Source organism: Cupressus sempervirens, chromosome 4 (genome assembly GCF_028749045.1).
Source record: "Cupressus sempervirens isolate cs-2001-9-10 chromosome 4, ASM2874904v1, whole genome shotgun sequence".
NCBI lineage: Eukaryota > Viridiplantae > Streptophyta > Pinopsida > Cupressales > Cupressaceae > Cupressus > Cupressus sempervirens.
In genome coordinates this window covers 896,000,436-896,013,082 of record NC_143121.1, presented here as the reverse complement: position 1 = coordinate 896,013,082, position 12,647 = coordinate 896,000,436, and the positions used below count along the sequence as shown (strand labels likewise).

The 12,647-nt window shown below is 37.7% G+C and overlaps 1 pseudogene; it reads right to left on the bottom strand.

Annotated features, from left to right (window-relative positions):
- Positions 1–9,290: 9,290 nt before the first annotated feature.
- Positions 9,291–10,538, bottom strand: LOC149564285 (E3 ubiquitin-protein ligase KEG-like; annotated as a pseudogene).
- Between the last annotated feature and the right edge of the window lie 2,109 nt (positions 10,539–12,647).

Here is a 12,647-nt window from a genome sequence, read left to right as displayed (position 1 = left end):
GGTGGTCTTTGTTGATCCCTAGTTCCCGCCAAGTCTTCCTTCTTCTCTACTCTACCTGCAATAAATTTGAAGTGTAATAAAAAAGAATTCATCTGTCAAAGTGGTGCAACTATAAAATGTGACTAATTAATTCTACTTGTGTTGAATTGAGAGATCTTCACCTAGTACAGATTCCTCTACACCTGAATTTCCAATTTGGAACTTTGGGTTGGCTTTTCTACGCCCATGAGTTAGTCTCTTCTCAATAGTAGACCCTTTTCTACTGTCGGACATACCTAGCTGGCTTTGGAGAAATTCCCTGCACTCTTTGTCACTAGGGTTAGGTAGCTATAGTGGCAACTGAATTATCTTCCTTAAATAGTTGTCTGCCAAATGCTCATTAGACTTGCAAGTAGCTTTGCTACGATTGTTCCCATACTTTCTTATTATTGCCCTTTGTATCATGCTATTTTCCATGCTCAAAATAACATTGATCTGACAAGTGGCCAAAACCAGATTAACTACTGACAATACCTACCATTCAAAGAATAAAAAAAATTAAAACTCAAAGACTATTATTTGATAACTATTTCCATTACAAATGGATGAATTTTATAAAGTTATACCTGTAGAATTGCATTTCCTTGCAACAATCCAAATCATCCACAAAGACAATTATGCTAAGATTATCACTGAAAGCAAGAGGTATATTTGGAATCTTTGTTCTTGGAACATAATTCTCATTCTAACTCCATGTAATGCAGTACCATATAAAAGCAAACATTTCCCACTTCCAGGAGCTTTTGTAGTTGAGTTGTTATTTCAAAAAATTGATATCATTGATAACCTTCTGATGATAACCAAGCTTTTGGCTATGGTCTGGCAAACATATGTAGTCCACAACTTGAGAACTTATTGGTTTGACAAAGGACATGATTGACTTTCCCAAACCCCAAACAGCTACAATCATGGATGCTGGTAAACCTCCATATTTAAGTTTCTTTATGTCTTTATTATGGGATGTACCAAGTAACAACCATGCAATGATACTCAAAAAAATGGCCAACACTAGTGCAAGAAAGAATGGGAAGACAACTTTCAAACAAATGCTATCTCTACAATTTCTCCAATTATATAACCAGCTAGTCCTCAATTTGTGCACCACTGTCATTGTTGCTTCGAATTCTTCTATGATTTTTATTGCTAGACTAGCCCATGTCTCCGTTTCATTCCTATAATGCCATGCATTATATTTTACAGTCAAAATGGAGGGTGGGGTTCCTTGCAACGAGTATTTTGTTGAAAAAATTAAACGTTGAAGAGCCAATAGGTTGTCCTCGAGCCCCGCGCCCATCTACCTTGTCTGTGCATTCCATGAATAGCTAGCATTTATTTTTGGTAGGTGAGATTTTGAATTTGGATGTTGAGGGGGAAAATATGACAAAAAGGAATGTTTTGAGATTGATTATTTAGAGTGTGTGTGATCAAGCAAATCAGAGAGAAGTTGCAGAGCAGAGCAGAGAAGGAAGAAGGAAAGAAGTTGCTACCTGCAGTTGCACGTGTTTCCCCTGTTCACTCTGTAAGTTTGTCATTGTTGGATTTGACCTGTTGAAGCAATGATTGCTCCAAGCACCATTGTATGCAGCCATTAGTGTTGCAAGTTTAAAGTTTATTGTTGTTTGAAGTTTTACCAGTTTAGGGTTATATTAGGGTTTTTTTGGTTGAAGACGAATGCTCCCAGATTTTGTAATAGTTTAAATCAAAGATTGAATAGAAATCAAGCAGGCATACTTGAATCTACTGTACTTCCTCTTTTATTCATTGCATTTGAGAAATTTGTTTGAAAGGTTAAAGCTTGGCTCTCTGGTTTTAATGGTGAAAGCATTCACGTTAGAATTTTTCTAAGTTATAAATTTTTCTCAGTTGGAGCCGAGCTTACTCAACATCCATTGTTGTCAAGAATTTCATTTTTCCTTTGTGTGTCGAACTCACTCGGCACCTGTTGCTTGTCACTCGGCACCTTCAAGTGCCAAGCAAAACTAGCACTTGGCACCTTCATGTGCCGAGTAGCTTTTAGTGCCGAGCAAAAATTTTAGGTTTAGAGTTGTGAGTTTTAAATTGAATTTTATATTTCTCACATGGTATCAGAGCTTTGAGGCCCCACATCCACAGTGAGTTAGGGCAAAGCTTTTTCTAGAATTTTTGACATGGCAGGAGATGCAGGAAAGATATGGCAGCAACCACCACCATTCAATGGACAAAGTATGATACATGGGCAAAGAAGATGAAAACCATAATGGTTGCAAATGATTTGTGGGAGTTTTTAGTTAATGGGTTCAATGATGTGACAAACCCAACTCAGTATGCTGCCCTAACAAATGCACAAAAGACTCATTTGAAAGAGTCAAGGAGGAAGGATGCTAAAGAATTAAGTTTGATTGAAGCAACAATGACAGAGACAGTATTCCCTAAGATTGCAATAGCAAATTATGCAAAGGAAGCATGGGATATCCTTGAAAAAAACTTCAAGGGGACTGATAAAGTCCGTACTATAAAGCTACAGAATATAAAGAGGGAGTTTGAGAACCTTCAGATGAAGGAAAATGAATCAGTTGTAGACTTCATTTCAAGGACCTCTAATGTGATTAACCAACTGAAGTCAAATGGAGAAGACTATCAAGAGCAGAGGATAGTGGAAAAGATATCAAGGACTTTACCTCATAAATATGATAATTTGGTCATGACCATAGAAGAGACAAAAGACGTCATTGTTTTGACAATGGATGAGTTGATGGGTACTCTTCAAACTCATGAGAATAGGATTAACAGGTCTGCATCTTCTTCTTCCCAAGAGCAAGCATTCCAGGCTCAGTCAAATCCAAGAGGAAGGGGGAGAGGAAGAAATGGCTCAGGCATAAACTCCAGAGGCAGAGGCCGAGGTAATGGAGGACAAAGAAATGCTGCACTAGAAAGCTTAGGAAGAGCATATGGAGCAAGTAGCTCACAAAATACTTCAAGAGGAGGTAAGAAAAACTAAAACTCAAATAAGAGTAATGTAGAATGCTACTATTGTCATAAATATGGGCATTATGCAAGTTAATGTTGGAAGAAGCAAAATGATCAGTCAGGACAAGCAAATGTGGTTGATGTGAACATGGGAAGTGGAAACAATGCCATTTCCTTCATCATGTGTAATGGTGGTGAAGAAGGAAGTCCTGAGTTTTGGTACCTCGACAGTGGATGTAGCAACCACATGAGCAGTAATGAAACCTTATTTTCATTCATTGACAAGAGTTTCAAATCTGAGATTAAAATGGGTAATAATGGAATCCTACTAGTAGTGGGCAAATGATCTATTATAGTCCGCACCAAGAAAGGTGAGAAGAAGGAAATGAAAAATGTGTATTTCACCCCTGTTATGAAGCACAATTTAATGAGCATTGGTCAGCTCATTAAAATTGGATACAAAGTGCTAATGGAGAATGATAGGTGTATCATTCAAGAAAAGGATGGGAGCAAGAACTTACTTGCAGCAGTTCAAATGACAAATAACATAATGTTTCCCTTGAGGATAGAGACATGTTTCTCATCTCAAGTTGGTGTTGCACCTCCCACACAATCAGCTCTAAAGAGTGTGATTGAAGACCCCTCACGGCTATGGCATCTCAGGTATGGTCATCTTGGCTATGCTGGTTTAAATTTTTTGTCGAATAAAAGAATGGTAGAAGGTTTGCCACGTATAGGAAATTCATGTGACAAGTGTGAGGCTTGTATTTTGGGTAAGCAACATAGGCTTCTCTTTAATTTTGGAAATTCTAAGAGGGCTAGATATCCATTAGAGTTAGTGCATACTGACCTAGTCAGTCCTATGCAAGTTACTTCCATTGGGGGGAGTACTTATTTTATGACATTCATAGATGATTTAAGTCATAAGACATGGGTGTATTTCTTAAAGAATAAATCTAAAGCATTTGATAAATTTGTAGAATTTAAAGCCCAGGCTGAAAGAGAATGTGGACATTATATGAAGGTCCTCAGATTAGATAGAGGAGGGGAGTATACCTCCAATTCTTTTGTAAATTTTTGTAGGAAACATGGTATAAAGAAAGAGCTCACAGCCAGCTACACACCACAGTAAAATGGAGTGGCTAAAAGAAATAATAGGACCATTGTTGAAATAGCAAGGAGCATGATGAAAGAGAAAGGTCTCCCAACTAAATTTTGGGGAGAGGCTGTGGCAACAGTAGTTTACCTAATTAATAGGTGTCCTACAAAGGTAGTCTGTGCTAGAATTCCAATGGAAGCATGGTCACGAGAAAGATGGATACTTGAACACCTAAGGGTGTTTGGATGTGTTGCATATGAACATGTGCCTAAAGAGCAAAGGTAAAAATTGGATGACAAAAGTGTGAAGTGTATCTTCACAGGGTACAACTCAGAATCAAAGGCATACAGATTGTATGACCCATTGAACAACAAGATGACTCTTTCAAGAGATATGGAATTTTTTGAAAATTAGTATTAGTATGGTCCAACTGATGAGTCACCGAGCACTTCAAGTAAAGTGCCAACTATGAGTGAAGAAGATGTTGATGAACAACAAGAAGAAGGAGCAAATAGAAGAAAAGGAAAGCAACCTCAGTCATTGTCGAGCTCTTCTAGGCATGACTGAGTGTCAGTGCTGAGTACCAATGAAGACTAAACTAGCCGGCAAAGCAACAGTAGTGAAGATTCTAATCCCACACTCTCCTCCCTGTTACTAAGAAAGACCAAGAGTCTTAGGGAGATATATCAAGATGAAAGGTATGAAGATTATGATGAGAGTGTTAATTTTGCATTATTTTCTCATAGTGATCCAATATATTTTGAAGAAGCTATTAAGGAGAAGAAATGGTGTAAGGCCATGGATGAGGAGATAGATGCTATAGAAAGGAATGAGACATGGGAGCTAACTGAATTGTCTCCCAAGAAGCAAGTGATTGGAGCGAAATGGGTCTACAAGACCAAATGCAATGCTGAAGGCAAGATTGATAGGCATAAGGCAAGGCTAGTAGTCAAGGGCTACAAACAGTAGTATGGAAGAGATTATGATGAGACATATGCCCTAGTTGCAAGAATGGAAATTGTGCGTGTTGTCATAGCAATTGCAGCTCAGCAAAAATGGAAGGTATTCCAAATGGATGTGAAAGTTGCCTTCTTAAATGGTGTATTGAAGGAAGAAGTATATGTGGAGCAACCACTTGGTTATGAAGTTGCAAGTGAAGAGAAAAAGGTATATAGATTGAAGAGAGCTCTTTATGGGCTCAAGCAAGCTCCACGGGCATGGTATAGCAGGATTGACTCATATTTGATGAGCAATGGCTTTATCAAAAGAAATGGTGAGCCCACTCTTTACATCAAGGCAGCAGATGGTAATGTATTGATTGTTTTCTTGTATGTAGATGACTTAATTTTTACTAGAAATGACAAGGCTCTAATTGGTGAGTTTAAAGAGGCCATGAAAAGTGAATTTGAAATGACAGACCTAGGTCTCTTGAAATATTTTCTAGGCATAGAAGTAAAACAAATGCATGATGACATCTTTATCTCTCAAAAAAAATAGGCAGGGTAGTTCTTGGAGAGATTCAAAATGTAGAACAGTAATCTAGCCCCCACACCAATAGCAATAGGTCTGAAGTTGAGCAAGGAAGACTCTAGCAAGAGAGTGGATGTAACATTATACAAGAGTATGGTTGAAAGTTTAATGTATTTGACTGCAACTCGGCCAGACCTAATGCATGCAGTAAGTCTGATTTTCAAATTTATGGAAACACCAAAGGATTCTCGTTGGCAAGTGGGAAAGAGGATCCTAAGGTATGTGAAAGGTATCAAGGGATTTGAAATTTTGTATACTACAAATGATGATTTCAAATTGGTGGGATACATGATAGTGATTGGGTTGGAAGTTTAGATGATAGGAAGAGCACTTTCAGATATATGTTTCATATGGGATCAAGTGCAATTTCATGGGCATCCAAGAAGCAACCTATTGTTGCTCAATCTACAGTAGAGGCTGAATACATAGCAGCAAATGCAGCAGCATGTCAAGCTATTTGGTTAAGAAGGATTTTGAATGATTTGAATGAAAGGCAAGATGATGGAACCACAATTTATTGTGACAACATCTTATCAATTGCATTGTCTAAGAATCCAGTCTTCCATGGGAGAAGCAAGCATATAGAGATTAGATATCACTTCATCAGAGAGTTGGTGGAGAATGGGATATCAAGATGGAATTTTGCAAGTCTGAGCAGCAACTAGCAGACATTTTCACAAAGCCATTAGGCATTGGAACTTTTGTACACTTAAGAGAGTGTCTTGGTGTAGTTGATTTGGATTAATAGTGATCTTTGTTTGTGGGTTTCAGGACAAAGGGGGAGTGTTGAAAAAATTAAACGTTGAAGAGCCAGTAGGTTGTCCTCGAGCCCCATGCCCATCTACCCTGTCTATGCATTCCATGAATAGCTAGCATTTATTTTTGGTAGGTGAGATTTTGAATTTGGATGTTGAGGAGGAAAATATGACAAAAAGGAATATTTTGAGATTGATTATTCAGAGAGTGTGTGATCAAGTAGATCAGAGAGAAGTTGTAGAGTAGAGCAAAGAAGGAAGAAGGAAAAAAGTTTATGCCTGCAATTGCATGTGTTTCCCCTGTTCACTCTATAAGTTTTTCATTGTTGGGTTTAACCTATTGAAGTAGTGATCGCTCCAGGCACCATTGTATTCAACCATTAGTGTTGCAAGTTTAAAGTTTATTGTTGTTTGAAGTTTTACCAGTTTAGGGTTATATTAGAATTTTTCTGGTTGAAGTTGAATGCTCCCAGATTTTGTAATAGTTTAAATCAAAGATTGAATAGAAAGCAAGTAGGCATACTTGAATCTATTGTACTTCCTCTTCTATTCATTGCATTTGAAAAATTTGTTTGAAAGGTTAAAGCTTGGCTCTCTGCTTTTAATGGTGAAAGCATTCACGTTGGAATTTTTCTAAGTTATAAATTTTTCTTAGTTGGAGCTGAGCTTACTTGGCATCCATTGTTGCTGAGCATTTTCTTTGAGTGCCAAGCTAAATCGACACCTACTGCATTTTTCCTTTGTGTGCCGAGCTCACTCAACACCTATTGCCTATCACCCGGCACCTTCAAGTGTCGAGCAAAACTGGCACTCGGCACCTTCATGTGCCAAGCAACTTTTAGTGCCGAGCAAAAATTTTAGGTTTAGAGTTGTGAGTTTTAAATTGAATTTTATATTTATCACATTTTCTTCCAATGGAATTTCACCACTTGTTTGATTTCCTGATCTACTTTCATCTTTTTCAAACTGAAAGGCCCCTGAAAAATAAAAATTTTAAAGGCAAAAATTGCATGTAATGAAAGTTGAGTTGATCATCTCTTAAGAAACTTTTATCAATTAAAATTATGTTTTACATAGAAAGCATATCAAAATATTTGGGTAAAGTAGGCAAAAGTCTTTACTACTTAGTTTTGCATGTGCACTATTAAGTACCATATCAAAAATTTGAAAATTTGGTACTATACAATTTTATGAAAAGGAAGAAGAGCATCAACTGATATTTACAAATATTGTAAATCTTACTTACCATATCATGCCTATCAATGATGGCTAGGGACTTTAGAACTTGATGATATTTAAGTTCATATATTTTTCCTAAAAACTCATTTAACTTGGGCAAATTGAAAGTTGCAGATTCTTCACATGGAGCTTTCAAGTTAATCTGAAATGTGCAAAACCTTGACAAAATGTGAAGACATGTCACCTGCAGCAATCCATACAGTGGAGTTGTGCTTTATTTAAAGTATAAAAAGAACTTTGGTTCCAAGAACAACAAACAGCTTAATTTCACTTGATTCGAATGATTTTCATTGCATTTAATGCTCCTCTACCATGAATTTTAAATTTAAACGAATCTTTTATACATGTGATTTTCCTAACTCGGTGATAAAACCTACAATGCGAAGATCTAGAGAAAGATTGGGTAAATTTATAATTATTATATAAATTTAAAATGGGTAAATTTATAATTATTATATAAATTTAAAAATATTATTGATGTTATAATCAGATTTTGTCAATTATTTATCATTATAAATTTTTTGTAACTCTCTGTTTAGTTTTTTTTTTTTGGGTCTTTGATAATATTATTTTTTGAATCTATTCTTCCAACTTAATATGAAGAATGATTATAAAAAAATTTGTTTTTCCTTTTTAACATGGGAAGTAGCTTGGGAAAGCTAAACCCCCAAAAGGTGAGATCAGTTCTAGAAACTTATTTTCTTTCAGTTGTACATAATATGTTTTATTTTAAAATAATATTTTAAATTTAAAACCTCACAAGATTTTAAAAGAACATTAAGACACATAAAAATAAGAAAATTTAAATTAATGTGCATCTAACTTGTGAATGAAGGCTGTGTGACTACCTCTGCCGCGAAGTTCTTTGCTCGTTTGACATAATAAAGAATGTTGCCAATAATAGTAAGGCCCGTCCATCTTTTAGCTTCTAACCTCTCTATTCCATTTGTTATTTTCCTTCTCCTTGCTTGCCCTGTTATAGATAATTTGCATTCTCTTGCGCCAATAATATCCTTTTTTTTAATGAATTTGGCAATGCTAATTGTGCCGCTGTCTTTAGAAGAACGCTCTCTGTCTATAAGCACAACAATGCAGATTTACACCAAACGTAATAATGTGAGCTAAAGGTGCAAAAATCTTTTCGAAGGGTAATTACCTGAAGCATAACACTAGACTTCCCCATCGCCCATTCTCCAGAAATTCTGACAGTAACAGGAGATTTGACAAAAGGATTTAGAAACAGTGCTGCTAGACCGATGGCAAAGGGACTTCATCCTGCCCAATATTATAAGGGAAAACGTTATGAAATCTCACTTGGGAATTCGTGCTCGTCTTCAATTATCAACAAAACTGCACCTACCAAGATTGTCCTAAAGAGCCGGTTTGTCGGCCCCTTGCTCAACAATGGTCTTGATTTGGTCCAGAACTGCGTTGAATTATAAAAATGAAAATAAAAAACAATAATTCACAAGTGCACACTGATTTGTTGGACTGGTAAAAGAATCAAAAGGGAAATGTACAATCAAACATACCATCTTCAACATTGCTTTTTTCTTCGGTTGGCAGAGGGCCTCTCCAATTGTTATCGTGAATGAGAACAATATCTGCACCCTTGGTGATGAACTCCTGTGTCATATCTATATCACCTAATCTTGTTGCTACTTGGAACAAACTCTCCGGTCCTAATGTATCCTGTATTTTGCATTTTTCTTCGTCAAGATATTTCTCAAGCAAAGGATTGGGTAAGCCAGTTCCAACTGCAGAGGCAAACAGAAGTAGGTTTTTCTGTTTATCCCGTTTATAGCTTTCCAAAAGCAACTCAGCTATTTTCACGGCAACTTCACCATTTACCTGACTCGCAAAATGGAGAGCAGTTTTTCCATCACAGTCATGCTCCTTCAACGGATGGGCTCCATTCGTGAGAAGCACTTGAACAATTCCCCTCTGGCCTCCACTTACTGCTTTGTGCAGTGTTGTTTGACCCAGCACGCCTGGTGCCTCCACATAATCACGACACTGATCTTGTTCTGGAATCTCCGAGAGAAGCTTTTCCACCATCTTTAGGTTGCCTCTACCAGCAGCCATGTGCAAAGGGGTTGTTTGGCTGAAATCTTTGACTGAGACTTGATTTTTACCTTCTCCTCTTAAAATTAGGTCTAGAACACGGGGATTGTCATGAGTTCCAGCTACTGCATAGTATATTGCAGTCTGCCCATCACGATCCACGCTATCTATCATACTTCTATTATCCTCTAAAAGCTAAGCACAAAGCCACTCCCATCCGAGGAAAGCTGAGACATGAAGCACTTTTCTTCCGTGTTTATCGCCCACCGATGCTTTCTCCAAGTTTATACTACCCTATTTTTTTTATCAAACAACAGTTTCTCAATTATTTTCCAGGCCATTCTCTCACCTTCACCCTCGACAGCGTAGAGGAGTGATGTCTTACCTTCATCGTCTCCTTCAAAAGGATTGGCTCCTCCATCCAGCAGCTTTTGGACAAGCTCCTGATAGCGCATTCGCGAAGACACCCGCAGATACAATGAGAGGTTCAGCTTCTTGAGATAAGATTTTGGTTGGATGGATAGCGACAGCAGCCATGCCACCATAGTCACAGGCACATTGTTTCTCAGGGCAAAATCCAAAGGTGTGTTTTCTTCATTGTCCTTACTATCTACCAAGGGAAGGCTCGCTTTAATGTTGTCCTTTCTCTCCACTGAAACCAGAAGACCAACAACCTCTTTATTGCACTGATTCCGCTGGCAAAATGCATAGTGCAATGTTGTTTTTCCTTTATAATGTGTTTTAGAGGGATCTATGCCATTCTGTATGAGCCATTTTACCATGTATACATTGCTTTTCTTTTCCACCCTAACAAGAAAGGTGCTAAAGGCATTAGAGTTGCAATCGCGGTTGGCTTCTTTTGCCATGTCTTGTGTGACAGTCGGAGAACTACCATAGATTATTTCTTAAAAATGATGGGTGTAGTAAAGCAGGGATGCGAGAGTTGGGCAATCGTCTTCGGCTTCAGAATGCATTACTACTTTTTCATGTAATCTGTAGTAGCGTGAGAGCATGGTAAACGCATGCATGTTTTCCACCTCAACTATATTATTAATGGCCTTCCGAGTCGAGGTCACACTTGTGTCGAATCCAAAGATATTTATATACATATTCCAAAATATCGAAGGCTATATCTCCAACTTGGTGGATTTCCCTCAATATTTTCTGTAAATCGCCATGTGGAATATTCTTTCCTTCATCACACTTTTGAATCTCACTCTTCAATTTTCTCAAAGACTTTTGAGTGTCGTCGAAGCATTTCATCAAAGCTTCGAAAGAAGCGAGCGACGAATCCATTTTTGCAAGTATGACCTTTGCATGAAAACCCTGTGACGCCCTGGCTACTACACTTGCTACTTTGCCTAGCCATTTCTGCTCCATTACCTTCCCATAAAGATAGACCCTCTTCTGTCTTTCCCGGCATCAACCATTCAAGGACCTCCTCGTTCTAGTCTTCGCAGCACAACAACAACGCAGCACTCCTTCCCTCTATACTCAATTCAGGAACTTCAGAGAACAGGACTGCATTCATGTAATATTTTTTAGAATAATATAGAAGCACCCGCATGATATTTACATTGCAAAATCAACACTACCATGAAGCTTTATAATTTTTAGAAATCATATTTATCATCTATATTCAAGTACATTGCATTCAAGTTAATCAAGCCAAAAGATGATAGACAGACCTGCGTTAGGTATTTCGGGAAATGTTGTTTCAATGACAAACACGTATCCAAGACAGCTTCTGAAACCCTCTTCCACTTTGAAGTCGTAAGCAGATCCCCCCATCCAGCCATTTAGAAGACGGACTCTGTCCCATTCATCTAACAAATTACTCTGCTTTATCCATACCAATTTGTCATTCGCTTCTTCCACAGTCACCAAACGCCATCCCAGTGGAGTTCGGCAACTCCTTTCCAACTTTCTCGAGGCCATATTCAACTTGCTAGCTAATCAAACGTTGAACTGTGTAAAATGCCAAACTGGACACAAAACATTTCAAACTTAAATCTAGCACCGCAAATGCTCAAGTGCCATTAGATCTGTTTGGACAATCTAAATTAGCGATTTGATTTGATCGGGGATATTGGTTAAGCAAGCGGTCTTATACATTCTACTCTAGGATTTAATTTTGTGAGGCAGGGGTCTTACGAGAGCAAATTAAAACTTATAAAATTTAGTCAAAAGATAGGAGCGCATGTTTTTCATAAGAAGATGGGTCCCTAAAAGTTCTTCATACAGTCCCTAAAAGTTCTGGAACTTTTTATTTATTATGTGCGAACCAGGCTCACAGCAGCCACACCGTTCAGGAACAACCCTTTGGTGAAAAATTCATGGTTGATTGTTCATAAACTTGTTTTTCATCTATGCATTCAGTGCCTACCAAAGATTTTTGATGATTGGGGCACAAAACTTGTTGAAAAGGCAAACTCGTATCACTTTACATATACTAGGTGAAGTAAATAAATGTAAAATGTACCAAAATGATCAGCTTCACACTTATTGAAGGCGGAAAGAAAAATAAATCGCACCAAAACAGCGTATTCTTTACCCATTGCTCGCCAAAATTCATGGCACTTGCGACACAGAAACCTGGAGTGACTTTACACTAGTTAGTTTGCCACATAGAGACTGTGAATTGTACTTTGGAATCAAGCTACTGTGGCACTTCATAATACTCCACTAGGCTAACTTGTTCAACATGTGGGTCATTCGGCAATGAAATGAATGAATGAATGAGAGATTTTAATAACGTTTCAAGCTATTGTGGCACTTCATAATACTCTATTAGGCTAACTTGTTCTACATGTGGGTCATTCTGCAGTGAAATGAATGAATGAATGAGAGATTTTAATAATGTCCACAAGGCTTTAGCAGCCTATGGAACTGCCTAAAAATAGCGAAACGCTCGGAACCCTAGCTCTTTTGAAGTTGTTTCGAGAGATTTGTTCTTTGATAGTGAATGTTGACCA